This window comes from Pteropus vampyrus, unplaced genomic scaffold (genome assembly GCF_000151845.1).
Source record: "Pteropus vampyrus isolate Shadow unplaced genomic scaffold, Pvam_2.0 Scaffold21, whole genome shotgun sequence".
NCBI classification, from domain to species: domain Eukaryota; kingdom Metazoa; phylum Chordata; class Mammalia; order Chiroptera; family Pteropodidae; genus Pteropus; species Pteropus vampyrus.
In genome coordinates this window covers 8108295-8122354 of record NW_011888802.1, presented here as the reverse complement: position 1 = coordinate 8122354, position 14060 = coordinate 8108295, and positions in this window count along the sequence as shown.

The window sequence follows — 14060 nt, the reverse complement described above, 5'->3', positions numbered from 1 at the left end:
TTTTAGCTTTTTTGAAATCTTGAGAGTTTTCCAAATGAAGTCCTGATTACTTTTAATACTTCATTCCTCAATTTATCTCTTTCTTTTTGCATTTTATTATAAACAGTAAGACAGAACCAAGCCCCAACTTTAACACTTTGTTGGGAAATCTCAGCAAAATAACTAAGTTTATTACTTACAAATTCTACTTTCTATGGAACTATAGGACTCAAGTTAGCCATGCTTTCTGTCGTTGTATAACAATCCACTTTCTTCACATTTTCCAATAACATGTGCCTCATTTCATTCTGATTCCTAACTAAGAGTGTCTTTAACATCCATATTCTACCAACAATTTAAAATCATTCAAGACTTCTCTATGACAATATAGGCTTTACCTACCACTGCCTTCTGAGCTTTCACTAACAGTGCTTTTAATGTCCATGTTTCTAGGCACAGTCTGTTTATGACAATTTAGTTATTCTTTAAGATAATATAGTGTTTTGTTACCATATTTCTCATTTATTTCTAAGCCCACAGCAGTAGTCTTTTATATCTGTACTTCTACTAGTAGTATGTTAAAAGCATGTTGGCTTTCTCTATAATGCTTCTCAGAATTCTTTCTTCCTTTACTTATTACCCAATTCCAAAGCCACTTCCACATTTTTGCATACTGTTACATCAGAACCACATTCCTGGTACCTAAATCTGTACTAGTTTCTTATTGCTGCTATGGCAAATTAACTCAATCTTAGTGGCTTAAAAAAAAAAAAAATGTATTATCTTACCATTCAGGAAGTTGGACATTTAAAGTCTGAGCTTTTGATTTCTAAAGTCAAGATGCCAGCAGAGCTTGTTCCTTTTGGAGGCTCTAGGGACATCTTTTCCCTGTTTTACCAAATGCTTGAGGCAATACTCATTCATTATTTGTGGCCAGGCATCAGATTACCTTTTCTCCTTCTCCTTCCTTCCCTCATCACATTGTCTTCTCTTTCTGTCTCTAATTCCACTGCCCGTTTTTTATAAAGACATTTACGATTACATGTTGCCTACATGGAAAATCTGACTCATCTCCTGACCTCAAGATCCTTAACATAATCACATCTGCAAAGTCCTTTTGCTGTAGAACATAACCATTTCACAGGTTTTAGGATTAGGATATGTATCCTTTGTGGTGGGGGAGACATTATTCGGCCTACAACATCACATTTCAAATATGATGTTTTCATTAAGAAAATTAATGACATAAGGTATGATCCATGTGTGTGTGTGTGTATATACACACACAGGCCCATATGTAAATAAAATGGTAATCATTTGTATTATATAATGATTATAATACCAAGTGATAAGTATAGGGTACCTAATTATATTCCTTCTAAATCTTCTTAATGTTAAATAGATCTAATTGCATTTTTTTCTAGAAATAAATTGTTCTTTTATATTTTCTCCACAGTGTTCCATGCATTTTCCAATGAAAGTTCTATAGATAGACTATAATCATATAAAAACCCATAATTTGAGAAGGATTGTTAATTCTTGCTTCACAAAATGAAGAAAACCATTGATTCATAGGCTCTAGACATCAATTTTGATTGCTTATAAATTGTAGACATATTTTTATTCAGTTATTAAATATTATTTATTAAAAATATTGGCATTTTGTAGTTTGCTATGCACAGCCTTATTATCATAGTTGTACAATTATTTGCACACTTCCCATTAGGTCAGTTGATTAATTTATATCTTCTAGAATTTAAACACATTTCTTCATGAAATTAATTATACTGATGATCACTTTCAAAGCTTTGCAAAAGCAGCTTGCTTCAAAGCATTAAGAAAGTGACTTTCTGCCCATGAACTAATTGATCCTTTTATCATTTCAGCAGGTATCTTGATATTTTATTAATGTTCCTGAAATTGACTAAAAACGTAGAACACAGCTTTTCAACCACATTCATTGGTTTAACTACGGAACTAAGAACTAAGATTTCTGTTAAAAAAAAAAAAAAACATATTTTGTAGGGTTGCAATTACAATGAAGTAGTATAAACTTCCACAGCTGTAGTGTTCACAATATCAGTGTTGAAAATTTAGGTGAATTTGAAAAAATGGAGGTGACCAACATAAATCCTTTTTTAATTATTGAAGTATATAAAGTAGAATCGAACCTTTCTTTTGTGGAAATAGAAAGTATAATTCAAATGCGACAGCACAACTTTCAAGATGTCCAGTTTCTTCACTAAAGAAGGATAGGAGATTCACTTCCACTGGAGCATATTAAGGTACTGAGATATTTCAGAGTAGATATTTCTCTGTGCTTCCTATTTGTGTTCTTTCTATTCCTTTGGCTATTAATTTTGAAAATACTAAAAGTGGAATGGAAAGAAGATGTATTAGTTACTAAAGGGAAATTATTTAGGACCCTAATATACATTGAATATGAAAGAGTAATAAATACCTCTTTGTTATCTGTAGCAACTTAAAAGAAAAAGAAATGGTAATTAAAAGGATTCAAGTAATATGCCAGAAGGATGCTAGAGCTATTCTGGCACAGTTTTGGGGTGATCCTCATAATTTTGAATCAACCATATGGCTGACTCTCTTATTTTTTGCATTGCTTTTTTTGTTGGCACATCTTTTTCAAAGGTCATTGATGAAAGTATTGGGCCGTGATAACTCTGCTTTGTAACTGATGGGAACTTTTTTAAAACTTGCTTGTTTGTGCAGGAAATAAATTTAAACAAATTAAAAAGAAAAATATTTATTGTATTAAATAAGGTAGTTAGAAAAGTTAAATATAAAAATTTCTGAATCAAAAAATTTTGTCTTTGCAAAAGAAATGGTTTATAAATTAATTTTGTAAAAAATGGTGGGTTTTTTCTTTATATTTCTAACCCACACAAATAATACAGAAATATTTGATTTTCTAAATTTAGAATAATAAACGTTAAATTTTAAACTTTTGTTACAGTGCCTTTGATGAAGATGGCAGAAACTGGTTAAAAATTATAATTAAAAATGTATTTTTCAAAACTAAAGTTTAGAACAGTTCTTAAATTAAAAAAAATTAAATAAATTTTCAAATGAGTTTTTCGTTACTTTATAGTTTTTATACTTGTTACGTTATTGAAGCTGAAGACTAGAAAAACATCGGATAGCATATTCCCTGATTTAAAATTATATTACAAAGCTATAGTAATCAAAACAGCATGGTAGTAGCATAAAAACAGACACATAGAGCAATGAAACAGAATAGAGACCCTAGAAATAAAATAAAGCATTAATTTTGACAAGAGCATCAAGAATACACAATGGGGAAAGGATAGTCTCTTCAATAAATAGTGTTAGGAAAACTAGATATCTACATGGAAAAGAATAAAACTGGACCCTTATCTTACGCCAAAACAAAAATCTACTCAAAATTGATGAAAGACTCGAGTGTAACGCCAGAAAGCAAAAATATCCTAAAAGAAAACATAGTGGGTAAATTCTTTGACTTGGCCTTGACAATGATTCACATAACACCAAAAATTCAAGCAATAAAGACAAAAATGAAAAAGTGGAACTACAACAGACTAAAAAGCTTCTGCATAGGGAAATAACCAAATAAATGAAAAGTCAACCTACAGACCAGGAGAAATATCTACAAGTTGTATATCTGAAAAGGAGTTATATACAAATATATATAAAGGAACTCACAACATAATAGCAAAAAGAAGAAGAAGAAGAAGAAGACGACGCCTACCACCACCACCACCACCACCACCAACAACAACAACAACAACATGATTAAAAAGTGGAGAAAGGATCTGAACAGACATTTTTTTCAGGAAGACATGTAAATGGCCACAGATTGATGAAAAGTTGTTCAACATCTCTAATCATCAGGGAAAAAGCTAATCAATACCACAATGAGATATCACTCCACACCTGTTAGGATGACTATTATCAAAAATACAAAAGGTAACACGTGTTGGAAAAGATGTAGAGAAAAGAGAATCCTTGTACACTCTTGGTGAGATTGAAAAATTATGCAGATGCTTTTGGAAAACAGTTTAGAAAAAAGATTAAAATAGAACTATCCTATGATCCAGCAATCCTTCTGGGTATATACCCAAAGGAAATAAAATGAGTATCTCTAGGAGGTATCTGCAACCCCATGATCATTGCAGCATTATTCACAAAAGTTAAAATATGAAAACAACCTAAGTGTTTATTGACAGATGAATAAATAAAGTGTGGTGTATACATATAATGGATACTATTCATGCATAAATAGAAGATAATGCCATTCATAACAATACTGATGAAACTTGAGGGCATTATGCTAAGTGAAATAAGCTAGATACAGAAAGAAAAAAACTCCCTGATCTAACTAATATGTAGAATCTAAAAATGTTGAATACACAGAAGCAAAGAATAGAACAATGGTTACCAGGGTCAGAAAGGAGGGAAAAATGGAGAGATGCTGATCAAAGAGTACAAAGTTTTAGTTATGTAGGATGGATAAGTTCAGAGGTCTAATGTAGAGCATGATAACTGTCATCAATAATGCTGATTTGAATACTGGAAATTTGCCAAAAAAACCCACAGATTTCAGGTGTTCTTAACCACCACCCCCTGCCACACATACAATGCAGTAACTGTGAAGTGATAAATATATTATTTAGCTTGACTGTAGTAATCATTTCATTATATATATACCAAATCATCTAATGTACATCTTAAATACATGAAAGTTTTATTTAAAAAGGACCCTTTACATTGCAAAAGAATTGAAATGGAATTAAATAATTATGGATTGTACACCTTCCAATTTTTTCAGAGTAAAATTTATCTAAGGAAACACAATATTGAAGAATTAAAAATACCAAAAATAGTAAAGAGAAATCTTATAAACATTTAAATACAATTTTAAAAAGAAAAATATCTATTTACAAATATTTAGGAATAAAATAATTCTCAGAGGTAGCTTTTGACTAAATGAGAAAATAAAAGTGATTTTAACAGAATATTTAGAAAATTCCAATCATAAGAAAAGTACACAGAAAAATCTATTTGATTTGGCCAAGTCTATACTTGGAGGATAGCACATTATTCTGTAATACAAGTATAAAAATAAAAATTAAAAAATGCAGTAACTATTTCACTCAAAATGCTAAAAGTTATAACAAAAAAGGAAATCTAGGAAAGAAGAAAAATTAATGCAAGCAAAAATCAGGAAAAAAGAACGAAAATCAGAAATAAGTAGGCTTATAGAGGAACAATGGGATTCTTACTTAACTGAATGAATTTTATGCTAATATTAAAAATTCTTTCAGTATAAAACCAAAAGCCTCCTGTGAGTCACTGTAATATGATGCTCTGCAGCGGAGAATGAGGTTCCCAGAAAAGTAATCTCTATTTTTCCATGACTGGCTCACACAGTTGATTTTGAAATTTTATGTGTTTCCGATAGGGTTTGTCAGAATTCACTCTACTTTCTTCTTGAGCTAGGTTATTGTTATTTCAGTCAAGGAAATTATCTTTAACACTTGATAACTTTTCTGATTCATTATTTAATACTATAGGCAACAGAATTATTGGTATTCCTTTGAGGATATACTTTGCTCTAATTCCTATTTTCAACCAACATGTTTCAGGTTATCATTGGGTCTTTTGTGTTTATTAATATATAATGGTAGATGTGAGATCTTCTCTTTATGCTGTTGCTGTCGTCCTCCCCAGCAAAACCTACAGTGTGGATTTATAAAATTAATTATATAATTTAAGAAAAGGAGATTCTGTACTTAAAATCAGTATAATCGGACCTAGAATTCATCCTCAAATCCGTAGACAACCACATTCTATCAGCTTTCAAATCTTGTTCATGTCACTTTCAAACTACATTGCTGATGCATCCTAATTTTTCTATCTCCACAAATTTAGTAAAGTCAAGTCACTATCGTTTCTTGTTTAGGTGTATATTCTGGCTTCCTATCTGGCTTCTCTGCTTCTTTATTGAGTCACTACACTTAGCAGATAGAAAAATGTTCTTTTACAAAACAAAGTATGCTGTTCCTAGCTAAAAGTCAGTGATTTCTCACTATACTTAGAAAGAAATCAAAACCTTTTCCCAAGACCTATAAAACCCTGACATGATCTAGCCCACTTTGCTGATTTCATCTCTTAGAATCCTCTCTCAATCACTCTCTTATGAACACAATAGCTTTTGGCAATCGCAAGAACAAACATGCCACATTCTCCCAAACTCAAAGCCTTTTCATTTATTATTCACTCTTTCCCCTGCCACCTGGCATTCTTGGCCCCTAGCATCCTGCAAGTCTCGGTTGAAATATCATCCTTTCCTGGAGGTCATCCTCCTTGTTATTCAGTATCACAGAATCATAGCATTTCCTTCATAGCACTTAAATACTCTATATTTATTTGAGTCATTTGTTTTATTATTTTTTGTTTCTTACACTAAAGCATAATTACACTATAGCAGGTATCCTGTCTGTCCTGCTCATTATGTTACCCAGAGTTTAGGGAACTGAACCTAGTGCTCATATAATGCTGAACAAATAAGTAAAAAAAGAAGAGATGTTAAACATGTTCTTTGTACTTTACAATATATCTTATATCAGAAAATAGATGTCCCTTTCATGTATTAAAGAGAGATGAGCCATTAGGAAAGAAACAATTTAAAAATATTTTGAATCTGGAGCAGAACTCTAGAGGCAGAGAAACAAAATTAGCCAAAGATGAAAAGCAAACAAACAAGTTTCTCCTTTCTTATTTGGATGTAATAAATCTATTCTACTGGCAAAAATGACATGGACTGTTTGAAAATGATCCTGTACATCTTGCAATATCAAAAGTGTTAATAGAACTTGTTTAACTGGCAGATTTATTAGATGTTAGAGAGGAATTAAATTACAAAGTTTCCCAATATGTTTATAATCATCAGTCTTAAGCATATTCTATTATAGGGGTGGCAAAATTTTCCCTCCAGCCTCTTCAGATTTTTCAGCCTGACCTAAAAATTAAACTGATATAAAACAGATTAACAAGAGCAAAGCATGCAAATATATGTTTTTATGACATGGGAGCGCTCAAAGCAATGAAGACCCCAAGAAGTGGCAAAATCTAAATGCTTTTATGCTAGGTTGAACAAAGAGAGGCAAATGTGGAAATGTAATTAAAGTATATGGGAGACTAAATGAAATTAAGAAATATTTTAACCAAATCTGTTTATATAGAATTCTCTTGGATTTCTCTGTCAAAGAATGTTTGTTTTCCTAGTACAGTGAGGACTTCTTTCACATGGGAATTTTTATCTTCTGTTTTCAAGATAAAAGGGGAGATTAGAATGCCTTTCTTACATCTGCTGTTTTCAAGTGTCTTTAGCTCAAAATAATCCTTATGCCAAAGTGGAATATTTTGGGGTGGCGTATTCTGCAACTCTTCACTATCATTTTGGGCTTTTCTCTTTACTTGAAAATATGATGTCATAATGCTTTGAATAGTATAGTCATTCAACAAATATTAATTGCAAAAGTTTAATTTATCAAATGCCATAAACATGCATCTGATTTCATCTAATACTTTTCAATAAACTGAGATCAAGTAATATCCAAACTCCTATGATAGTATTAACTATCTTATAAGAGCTATGATTACCTCTTAAATACCTGATACTGTTTTATTTATCTGTTTATTTGCCCCTCAGACATCTTTTATCTTAACTACTATGTCCATTTGCATTGTGTCTATTTGCAAGGTTTCTGTTCACAATTCAAGATTCATCATATGTGTAACCTGCTTTGTCTAACTTTCTTGTGACTATTCAAGTGAGTTAGGCACTACTTCCTCTGAACCCTCATTTCCATTCCATTTTATTCCTAACATCGCAGGACTTTTTTATTTTTATTTTTTATATTTCTCTTTCTTGCAATATGTTAAGCTCTTTAAAAACAGAGACCAAATTTTTGTTATCCTTGCATAATACTTAGTTAATTGTGTGTTGTAGAACAGGTTTCAGTCTCATAATACTGAATTAGCTTGAACCGAAAACTAGCTTCAGTGCTAATACAAGAGCTAGCACAGCTAAGAAGTTGGAGTGAAGAAGAGAAAATTCTCCTAATTTTCAACACCTTGTTAATTTCAAATTCAAATCAGTTTCAAAAGCCCTGTTTGTTTTGGTATTTCCCATCTCATGATTTTTAATATGTCTACAATCCCAAGAAGAAAAACTGAGCAGACACAGGTTTTTGATGGAGCCCCCTCACATATTGGCAGTGTCGTGTTCTCCAGAGGGTTACCCAGATACTTGCCATCAGCCTAGGACTGCCATTCTTGGCCTGAAAAATGTCACACTCTCTGTTTCGTTCTAAATCCTTCCAGATACACTAATTGGTTTTCACTTGGAGGCAGTAGTGATTTTGTTGAAAATGCACAATGTCTGATTTAAGTTTTATGTTGCTCTTCTGGCTTGATAATTTATTCAATATCTGTCTTATCCTCAGTTATAAGTACTTTATCAACTTAATTTGTAGATATGTCAATTTTAAAATATAATCAAATATTTTTTTCTTACAAATTTAATAACTCAATAAATGTGAAGAATGTTGGCACAGTCATGGGACATGATAGGCAATAAAGTTATATTAGTTAATGCAAAATTAAAAGATTGCTTACATATCATAGATTGAAAGAATACTTCAAATGCTTAAGGTTAAAAGTTATATCTGAAAAATTATAATAATAATAATAATGATATAAATTCTAAGATTAAGAAAACACCACATATCTGTGGGTCATTTTGTTTTAAAATTAAATAGGAAAATTTTAGCTAGAAAATTCTGGTTATGTAAATATGCATAAGAAATATAAAATCATAATGCTATGTTTAAATATACCACATATTTTTTTCTGAAAAATATTTATGACTAGAATAAAGCAGTGGATTAAAAAGATAAATTTCCTACCCTGATGAATATTTTTGTAGACATTTATTCATAATATAATTATTTGAGAACTTATTCTGTTGACTTTTTTCTGGATTTTCAATATGATTAATATTATATTCTCTTCCAAATAATTATGTTTTTATTTTATGAGTCAGATTGTTAAAAATAAAAGAAAATAGAGGTATAATTTTCTAGTCTGAATATCAATAATCTTAAGAGTAATATACTAGTATACCCTTACCTTACCTTTTAGTTTTTCCATTAAAAGTTTTGTATTTTTATTGATTTACTGGCAAAAGGCATTATTGGTTTTCAGGAATACCTCTTTGTTGTACTTAATTAGCAGGAGGAATTTTTTCTCTTGAAGGGGACATTTAGAATTCTTTCATAGCATAGAATATGAAAAATACCAAAGAAATCCTCTTTATTTCTTATATTTTCCTGTTTTCTCCATTACATTTGTTACTATGTTATGATTCCCCTGTTTGGAACAATTTATTGTTCTATCTAAACTTTAACCCATTTCTTCACAAATGAGCATTTATGACAAGTGATCTCCACATTTATTCAGAGATGTATATTTATCATGAATGTAAAGTCTCACACGATTTTCATTTTTAAAAGATCTATGCAGACTTTTGTTACATAAACAGAGTGTTAACCTTTAGTTATTGATTTAACATCCTGACATCAAACCATTTTCTCAGAGCTCACAAATGTTAAAAATATAGTCATTTAAACCTTAAAGTCCCTCTCTCTCCTTCGTATCCTTTGGTAGTTGATAAAGCTCATCATGTTAAAGAGACAAAATATTTTTTTAAAATACAAATCAAGTAGTTAAGATAATTTAAAAGTTTAGTGGAACCGAAGACTTATTTATTTTTAAATATGTCTTTAATATGTTTTAAAAGAATAAATACCTCTTGGATTTTTCTTCTAGTTAGATTAAAACTAGCCATTTCAAAAAAGGATCAAATGAAGAAAAACTTTGTAATCCTTTATGATGTAATCAAAAGTGAACATTAGCAGATAATAAACTGACAAAATGGATAATTAAAAAATTAAGGCAGGTTGCACTATGACATTTTATTTCTCATCTTGAGGTTTTCTATCAGGTATGCATGCTAACATGTTATATATTATAAGTCAATGGAAAAATAGGCAGTAGTGTACTAGGGAACTGGCAATGATGGATACTAGATTACAAACAGGCCTCTGATATCTTATTCATGTGTGATGGCTTTACAGGTGATATTTAGAAGGGGAAAGTATTAACTCAAGTATCTCAGATTTAGTTTTGGTTTAAATAAAAAGAAACAATGAATCACAATAATATTTGTTTAGTCTTTAGAGAAAACAAAATTTAAGAGAATCCCATTGCATTTTCTTTTTTTTTTTTTAATATTAAGTTTATTAGGGTAACATTGGTTAATACAATTACATAATTTTCAGGTGTACATTATAATTTGACATCTATATATTCTATTGTGTGATTACCACACAAAGTCCAGTTTCCTTCAGCTACCATATATTTAATCCCCTTTACCCACTTCGTCCTCCCCTTAACCCCCAATATTTGACCCCCTTTACCCATCTACCTCTACCTCTCCTCCCCCACCCTCTACCCTGTGGTAACCAGTAGTCTATAGTCCATGTCCATGAGTCTCTTTTTGTCCTGTTCATTTGTTGCTTTTAGGTTTATATCCCACATATAAGTGATATCATATGATTTTCTCCTTTTTCAGTCTGGCTTATTTTGCTTGCCATGATTATCTTGAGGTCCATCCATGTTGTCACAAATGGCAGTATTTCATCTCTTCTTATGGCTGAGTAATATTCCACTGTATATATGTAACACAGCTTCTTTAGCCAATCATCTATTGTAGGACATTTTGGTTGCTTCCATGTCCTGGCCACTATGAATAATGCTACTATGAACATCAGTGTGCAAATATCTTTTCAGATATGGGTTTTCAAGTCTTTGGGGTAAATACCCAGTAGTGGGATTGCTGGATCATATGGTAGATCAATTCTTAGTTTTTTGAGGACCTTCCATAGTGGTCCCTCCAGCAGTGTATGAGGGTTCCTATTTCTCCACATACTCTCTAGCATTTGTTATTACTTGTCCTGTTGATTATAGCTATTCTAACAGGTATCTCATTGGTATCTCATTGTGGTATCAGGTATCTCATTGTGGTTTCGATTTGCATTTACCTAATAGCTAGCGATGTTGAGTGTCTTTTCATATGTTTGTAGGCCATTTGTTTGTCCTCTAGGGAGAAGTGTCATTGCATTTTTGTAGTACTATACTAGTACCTTTTATGCTCTTTAATAAAGTGGAAGAATTAACAAATTACTTTTTATTTTCTGTGTCATAACAGCAAGGTTTACAAACAGTATATATAAGAGAACACTCTACTGATATAAAATTATTTAATAATTTTTTTTTTGCATACAAGCTCATTCTATTTTGTGCATTTAGAAGAGATAAGAAACTTCTTGAGATAACAGATAAATATAAAATAACTATGTTTTTCTTTGTTACTTAGAAGAATACACATTTTATATTTAATTTTGCATTATTTTTTTTAATTTATATAATTTTTGTTTTTGTTGTTTTAGGGAACAAAATGTGTTCATTAAATTTCTAAAAATCCTTACTAGTTCTTTTAAATGAGCCACTATTTATTTAAGTTAAAAGCCTCAGAGTTATTCTTAAATTATCTTTTGTCCTCAGCTCTGGTACCCAATCTTTCAGTTAAGTATATTAGCTCTATTTTTGAATATATTATATATCTTAACACATAAATGAGGCTATATCTAGCATAGTATTTTTAGGATTTTTTATTCAAACTAGAAAATAAAATCTCTTTTATATTGAATTTAAAAATCTATCATGTAAAAATAAAGACATCATAATTGTCTGAAAGAGAATATCAATCATATTGAAAATAATACTGAAAATCCATCTTACTGTTAAAATCATTTCTCCCACAGATGATAGCAATAACTTTATAATTATTCTCATTGCTACCAATTTTGCCTACAACTTTTCTCCCTTGCTCCAACTGCTTCTTGAGTAGAGCTCCAATTATAGAAAATAACAATAATCTCTGTGCATTTATTAAAACCTATAGAACTGTATGTCATGAAGAGTGAAATTTACTATATGCAAATTAAAAGAAAATCAACCAAGATATTAGGGACTCCCAGGAGGAAATACAGACCATGACAAATGAACCTAGCGGTGTTACAAATGTGTGACATAATCTCACCCAAAAGGGTGAAAGAAGAAAGAAAATAGTTAATTTAGGTAACTTTTGAAAAGAACATTTTGACAGAATACTGTAAAGTTAAAAAAGCAAAAAAACATAGAAACTATACTTTAACTGGTTAATTTGTTTCTCATGGGGGAGGGGTTAACAATTATGAAACTGTTTTACATGAATATTGGAAATGCACAAATAAAAACATTGTTGAAACTGAACACCAAATTTTGTACTGTCTGAGAAAGAACTTATGATAGAGTGAACAAACTATATGGTACTGGATTGTGATTGGAGATATCAGTATGAACTCATGTTTATTTTAATATAGATATAGATAGAAGTAGAAATAATTATCACTATGTGTTTTTATGTATATTTCACACATATATTTCTTAATTTGATGTACCAAGATGTCTAGAAACAGTGACAGTCCAGTAGCAGTGAGCACACCCAGCACCCTTACCTTAGTGTCTAAATACAATTCTTCAATAAAAGAAACATGGAATCAATGGAGAAAATGATGATTCTAAGGCTGAGAACTTATAAGTACATAGCATGTTGTAGCGCCAGAAAAGAAGAAAGTACTCAAGAAGTAAAGAGCTTGGGCCACATCAAAGGGACACCAGAGCCAACCTGAAAGTTCTCCTGGTAGCTAAATAGAGAACAATTTGATCAACAATGTATATGATGATATTTTGGACTATTACTCAAAGAATAAAATACATAGCTATAAGCCCAGACAGATAAATAAATGATTATTTGATAAATAAATAGAAGAGAAAGGGACAAACCTTCCTTAGAGAATTCCAAATAATAAATTTAGAAAAAAATGAAGAAATAGAAATTTACCATTAGAACAATACAGTATAATTGCTATACACAGTATTCACGGGTGAATGCTAATATTAGTGGGCAAAACTTTAAGGAAAAACAGAGAACTCGCACAACCTAAAAATATCACCCAATAATAGTCATTTAATACTATTGTAGTTTTAAAAATACTCAAAATTCTTTGATACTCCTCCCACGAGAGAGGTAGAGCTCAATTTTACTCCCTTTTATCATGGTCTGGACTTAAGTGATTTGCTTCTAATAACTATAGTATAGAAAGGGAGGAAATTGTGTGTAGAAACCCAACACCAGTTTATCCAAGTAATCAACATTAACATCACCAGTGGTAACTCATGCTGATATCATGGCATTTCTCTCCATATGATGCTATGAAAAGAGCATGTCAACTTTCTGGTATTCTTCCCCAGAATCTATAATCTCAATCCAATCATGATAAAACATCAAATGAATCCAAAATAGGAAACATTTTACATGAACATCAAGGGAAGACTAAGAAACAGATTGAAGAAGACTTAGGGAGACATGACGCATAGTAACTTCAATTGGACACTTGAACAGAAAAGAATATAAATGGAAAAACTATTGAATCCTGAATAGTCATTTCATAACATTGCAGCTGTGTTTTTTATTTATTTATTTTTTTTATTTTATTCAATGTAGCACAGTTATATAAGATGTTATTAGGAGAAAAATTGGATGAAGAATATGTGGGAAGTTCTTCAACTAAATATGTTTTTATTAAATGAAATATTATTTCAAATAAAAAGTTAAAATAATAGTAATAATAATTACAATGCTTCCTGCTAAAACTCTGTTATGGTACCCTATTACATTCATAATGACTTCTAAACTCTCTGTCTTGATTTATGTAGCCTTAGAGTTTCTGGCCCTCGTGTTGTGAAATTTATTTCCTTCCTTTGCTTACCCTCTTACTTACTCTATTCTAGTTACAGGGACCTTTTTTGCTTTTGTTCCTAGTAAGGCTTTTAAAATCTTCCATCGAATA